Genomic DNA, 6,000 nt, shown 5'->3' with positions numbered 1-6,000 from the left:
TAAAATTGATGGGTCAAAGTTTAAAAGTAGGGTATTTGCCTAATCTCAAAGTATCTCACCTTACAAAAAGAAAAGTGATGTCGCCCAAATGAAACCTGGTGGCCACCACCTCCAGTCATACATATTGACATCATGTTCCCCAGACAAATGCAGTGCGGAAGGCCCATCACCTGACAGATTGTTCCCATAACGCTAAACCTTGACCTGATCAGAACCAGCCGGCAAACTTCAGTCAAAGGGCATTTTACAAAGTAACTGCCCGGTACAGTCTCACGTGCCAAGATCATAAAACACAAGCAAAGACTGAAGGGGAACCGCACATCCAAGGAGACTAAGGAGACCAACAACGAATGCCGTGGGGGGTCCTGGAACAGGAAAAGGACATTTAGTGCGACAACTGGTGAGATCAGAATCAAGCTGGGGCTTAATTGGTCATAATACACCTACGTTAAGTTTCTCAGTTTTGATCATTGTTCTTGTGTTGATCATATGTTAACACAAGGGGAAATGGGGTAAAGGGTCTACTAGAACACTCTGGGCTGCTTTGACAACTCTCCTGTACATATCCAAAATTATCTCCAAATTAAAAAAATTCGTTATGGCGGGGCTGAGGAATGGTGTTACTATGGGGGGAAAATCCAATGAGGAAAGTCAGCCAAATGATTTCTTGCCAAATCAGACCTAAGAAATCAGGCACTGTAACGTCAGGCCCATAAATTACACTACTGCGTTGTACTTTCAGTGCGCAAGGCACCAACAACTGGATCATTCAAAACCAGCACACTGTATTTAACATTTTTATTTTTAACTCTGCTTTGGTAGTACAAAAGTCGTAAAAGTACAAACCAGACAGTTAAAAATACACTTGACACTCCAAAGGGTGAAGATTTTCCTTTACAGATTTTTACATCAAGCTGGTGGCCCACTCATTCATGACACCGGAAGTCAGTCCGTCATTAGTGTTTTTGTACGGTACGTTTGTTGCGGATCCCCGGTCCTTCCGAAGAAGGAGGGAAAGCACAAGGCCTGTAAACATCAGTTGCTTTGGAAACACTTAAGAGTTCTTATTAGATAATAGAAACCAGTCAAAAGCTTATGTGTCGAAAATATTGACTGCTTAACATTTGGCATATTTAGAAGACAAACAGACAAAAACTGCTCAAGTATTAGAAAATATTTAAAACGTACTATTGGTATAAATACAACTTTAAATATTTTTGAGTATTCTCTTGCCTGTTGTATTGCTATTAAGAAAGTGCTCTGACCTGAATAAAGTTAAAAAATAATTAAAGCTGAAGAATAGCTTACATATTATCCCTCGCCATTTTGAGGACATATTCTTTAAACACCCACCAACAAAAAAGATGCTTTTAAAAAAAAAACTGAAAATATTGGTCTAGACCACACGTATATTATTTACACTAACTCACATCCCCAAATTCCTATATTGTTACTTTTTGGACCTCAGTGAAATTTATGTCTATACTGACTTCCTCGAGTCCACTGTGCTCATGTATGTACACATGTATGCATACATAAACCTGAAACTAAACCTACCATTCATTTAAAAGGTTAGAAACTTTTAGTGTGATGCCAGAAACAGAATGGAATGTGTATATTTACAGCAAATACTTTCAAATACATTTTAATGGAAATCATCTTCCAGGAGTCAAATGAGAAATGTGTCTTTTCTCTCTGAAATAAAAGAGCATGAAGCAGGTCATGGAGATTTCCCTGTAAGTGGACCCTCTCAGCCTTTGGCCCAGACCTACTATAAACATGCTCTGAATTCTGTCAGGTGTGTCATAAACTCTAAAGCAAAAAAAAAAAAAAAAAAAAAAAACAAAGGAGGGTTTTCCAAGCCCAAAGGGGAAATAGCCACCAAGGCTCTTGTAAATAACAAGCATTAGTTACAAGATGGGAACCAGCAAGTGCATCAGGGAACCCAGCCAGAGGAAGGCGGGCCCGTCTGGCACAAGCAGTGGAGGTTTTTTGTTTTGTCTTGACCTTGGGTAGTCAAAACAAGAGCGTTTTGTTTTTGTGATGTTACCTTATTTTCCCCTTTATTGTATGGATTAAATAAGAAACGCTTAGCTCTGGTTTAAAGGAAAAATTCAATATTTTATAAGTGACCTAAGAGAGTGGCATGGTAGACTCTTGGTCTGCCAGGTAGTTCCATCTGACTCCCTGACCTCTCACGGGATCAGTTTCTCAGGGTTAGGCTGGGTTATCTTCAAGGACCTTTTACCAACAAAGAGTCATCTTTATCTTTTGTAACAGTTACACTGTAAGATCTTCTTACAACCAGTAGTAAAATGGGAAGTAAGGGCTGGGGGAACAGAAGCACGTGCACACACAGGCACATACACATACGTGTGCACACACACACATACATACAGACACACCCAGAGCATCAGCTCAGAGTGTACATGAATAGTTCCACTGTACATAGTGGTCATTCTGGAAAAACGGTGCACACTAAGGCCAAGAATGGGGGATTGGAAAGGGTGGTAGATGAAGGTAGTCGGGAAGATAAAAAGTGCGTTTCTTTCTTCCCTGGAAATGTAATAAATTTTTCATCAGGCTTTTTTAATCCGAAGCTTGTTTCAAAGCCAGCTGAATTCTGTATCCAGCAGAGCAACCACATTTCCCTTTAGATTTTTCCATATGCTTGCAGGCTCCATGATAGAAATCGTATAAAAGATAAAAAATATTCCTCAGGCAACTTCGTATCTCATTATGTTTTCAGTCTCTTAGAACTCTTCAAAGAAAGTTGTTCCTGAAAGAGAAATCAAGAAAGATAAAGCTTTACAGAAGGTAAGCACAGTATCACATACTAATCTGCCTGAGTATTTAAAAACAGAGAAATTGCAATCCATCCTCATCCGGTCCCACCCCAGCCCACGGCATTCCTTCCTGCATTGCACATTTTTTCTAGAATTCTGTCTAAAGAAATTTAAGTGCCACAATTTCAAAAAGACCTCATTATCAAGGTTTTATATATGAAGAAAGGCTAGAATTTAAGAACCACAGTGGACTGAGGGTATCAGTCTGTTTGACCATAGACGGTAGGACTTCTCCCTATGAGTCTGGTGTCCCTCCTTGGGACCCTGTCCTTTTAACTCCTCAGCCTCTCTGTGTCAAGTGAACATGCTCCGCCACAAGGAGCCTGAGGTATCAGGTATCCGAGCCACACCAAACAGAGTTAACTCGGCGTTTCTTGAGCACACAGGGCAGCCGGGCTGAGATTTCACAATCAAGTACACACACATGATGAAATGCTCCGTCCTAGGTCTTCACTATACCAGGAGGGCTCGGGATTGTATTATTAAATTCTGCTAACAGCTATTCCAAGGGGTGTCTGCATTTACATTACAAATGAAGTCCGTTGTAAACCTGTAAAGCAGTTTCCTATTTTCCAAAGGTTTATTTTATTTTATTTTATTTTATTATTATTTTTTTACAAGAGTCTCTTCCAAGTGACACTCTTACGTTCCTGTTTTGAAGACCGGGACAACCCAGGACACAGCTGCGTATTTTGAAACATACACACACATGTAGGCCAACCTACACCAGGTCAAGGAACAAAACATTCTCTTGTCTGCCAGAAGTGTGTTTGCCTATAAATGCCAAACAAAACCAGAGATGAAACCAACTTGCAAAAATATGGAGAAATAGCAAAAAGTTGAACAAGATGTCTTAATTTAAGCATTGGTTTATACTTGTTTCTAATTCATCCTTTAAAGTATAGTCTATTATTATCCATATTATTCTTTTCTGTCACTCAGTAATTTATAATGTTCACAGTGGTTATCAGAGAGACAGTGAGACAGAAAAAGACAAAGAGAGATATTGATTTACTAAACTAAATATGTTGGATGAAGGACCCTTATCCCCTTAGCTAAAAAGGAAATAAATCAGTGTCCCTAGAACAGCACAAACTGAGTTATTAATTATAAACAAAATAAGTAATTCCCTGCTCTACACTGCCGCAACCTAGCATGGCTGAACCACAGATTTGAACCTTAAGTCTGAATGAAGTCAAGTCTGGGAACATTTTCAGTTGAGAACTGATTAATATGGAAGAGGCTAGCAAGAAAAAGCGTAGAAAGACCAGAGGTGGAGAAATAGAAAAATGGTCCTAAAAGGAAAAAAAGAGAGAGAGAGAATTTTCCCAAACTTCAAATTAGGCCATTATCTAGAAAATAGGTATTCGACTATTTTTATCTCTCCTTTTACTGTCTGCTCCCTTGGAGCCCGACATTTTTGCATCAAGGAAAACAGGGTGAAGGGTGAGGAATGTAAGGCATAGAATATAATGTTTCATCACAAGAGTTTCATTCCCACGTGGGAGAAATTCCCATTTTGAGTTGTTGCACAGATTTGACCAACGTTAGGGAGTCGACGTGTAAGACGGAAGGCTGGGACAGAAATGAGGGGTCTCAAGCCTGACCCCCATGACTAGCTTTGAACTGGCGCACTCCCTCGTCCTGGGGCATTGGGGTTTCCAGTAAGATGATGTAAGTACAACACTTAAGACAGAGCCGAGCAGTCAGCATACCCGCCCGAAGGTGAGCTCTCGGGGCCAAGGCCATCACGCATTCTCTACCCTGAGCAATCGCGTTGGCTAATAGCCACCCTCTGTGGCAGGTTAAAACCACGCTCTATGCAGCATCTTTGAGAGAAGGTGCTCCAAGTCCTCACTACTAATACCAGAAACTAAGCAAAAAAAGTGGGGGGTGGGGGGCAGCTGACCTTTCTAAAAGCTCTAGTAAAAGCTACTCGGCACTATTTCGCAGCTCCGGGCTCTCCCTCCACAAACACACACTAATTAACAGGCAGGCAGCACTTCCCCGCACAGCAACTCGCAGTCTCCAGAGAAAATACCTGTCTTATCAGAACGACCACAACCCACGGGAAAGAAGATGCCAGTGCTCTATGGCTTGTAAGTTTCCAGCTGAGGCCTTATTTCTGGGACTGGGTCACAGTGCATTTTCAGACTGCTGAATTCCTTCTCCTTTCATTCTATGGTTGTCAACGTATCCATACTGATAAACACACAGACTTTAAAGTGGTATTTCTTTACCGCAGCACACTGACGTTCAGAGGTGCCTTCCATATGGGCATATTGTGGCTGGCTGACCAGCATCTGTGGATGGGGGCGGGGGGCGCGAACACTCCACACCTGCTCCTGTCAGTTACTCTCATTTCCCATCCCCAGGGAACTCCACCATATTTAATAAGATCAACTTCTCTCTCTTTTGGGAAAATTTGGTGATTATAGTCTTATATGAGTGAATGCTCAAGCTGGAAGAAATTAAGCAAAACTTCCTTATATTGAAAAGACAATTCATAAATCCCAAGTGTGATCAAATGTAGAACCTTGAAAGATTGATCTGGAAAAGAATAAAGAGATTATTTTTTTCTTTCAAGTTTACTGCTTATTACACAATTACAAAGATAAAGCCATGACTCCATTGTTAGGCTACAGTTCCACCAAAGCCACACATAGAGTAGGCACCCCTTATCCACAGGGAGGGTATACGTTCCAAGACCCCCAGGGGAAGCCTGAGAGCACCCATGGCACCGATCCCTGTATATACTGTTTCTCCCTATACATGCATACCTGTGATAAAGGTTAATTTAGAAATCAGTCACAGTAAGAGAAATCAGGGTTACCTGAACACAAGCACTGACATACTGTGACAATCCATCTGATAACAAAGGAAACTACTAAGTGACTAACAAGCAGGGAGCGGATATGTGCTGGGCAAAGGGGATGATTCACGTCCTGGGCAGAACAGAGCAGGGTGGCACGAGACTTCAGCACACTACTGAGAGAGAAAGACTCTCACTTTAAAACCTGTAAGTTATTTATCTCTGTAATTTTCCACTTAATATAATTGGACCATGGATGACAGGGGGTTAGTTGAAACCATGGAAAGTAAAACTGTATCTTTTTTATTAAGACATATATGTCCCTTATTAAAAAGGATTCTC

At 41.0% G+C, this 6,000-nt stretch overlaps 1 protein-coding gene across 1 annotated transcript in view; it reads right to left on the bottom strand.

The window, feature by feature from the left end:
• Nucleotides 1-784: 784 nt before the first annotated feature.
• RELL1 (RELT like 1) overlaps nucleotides 785-6,000 on the bottom strand; it is a 62,056-nt gene continuing 56,840 nt past the window's right edge. Inside the window, exon 7 of the mRNA XM_090266991.1 lies at nucleotides 785-2,779. The gene's annotated coding sequence lies outside the window, so the exon portion shown is untranslated. The remainder of the gene's footprint in view (nucleotides 2,780-6,000) is intronic.

This window comes from Furipterus horrens, unplaced genomic scaffold (assembly GCF_987537825.1).
Source record: "Furipterus horrens unplaced genomic scaffold, mFurHor1.1.pri manual_scaffold_2, whole genome shotgun sequence".
Taxonomy (NCBI): Eukaryota; Metazoa; Chordata; class Mammalia; order Chiroptera; family Furipteridae; genus Furipterus; species Furipterus horrens.
Note: the sequence above shows the minus strand (reverse complement) of the source record. Positions and strands in the feature narration are given on the sequence as shown.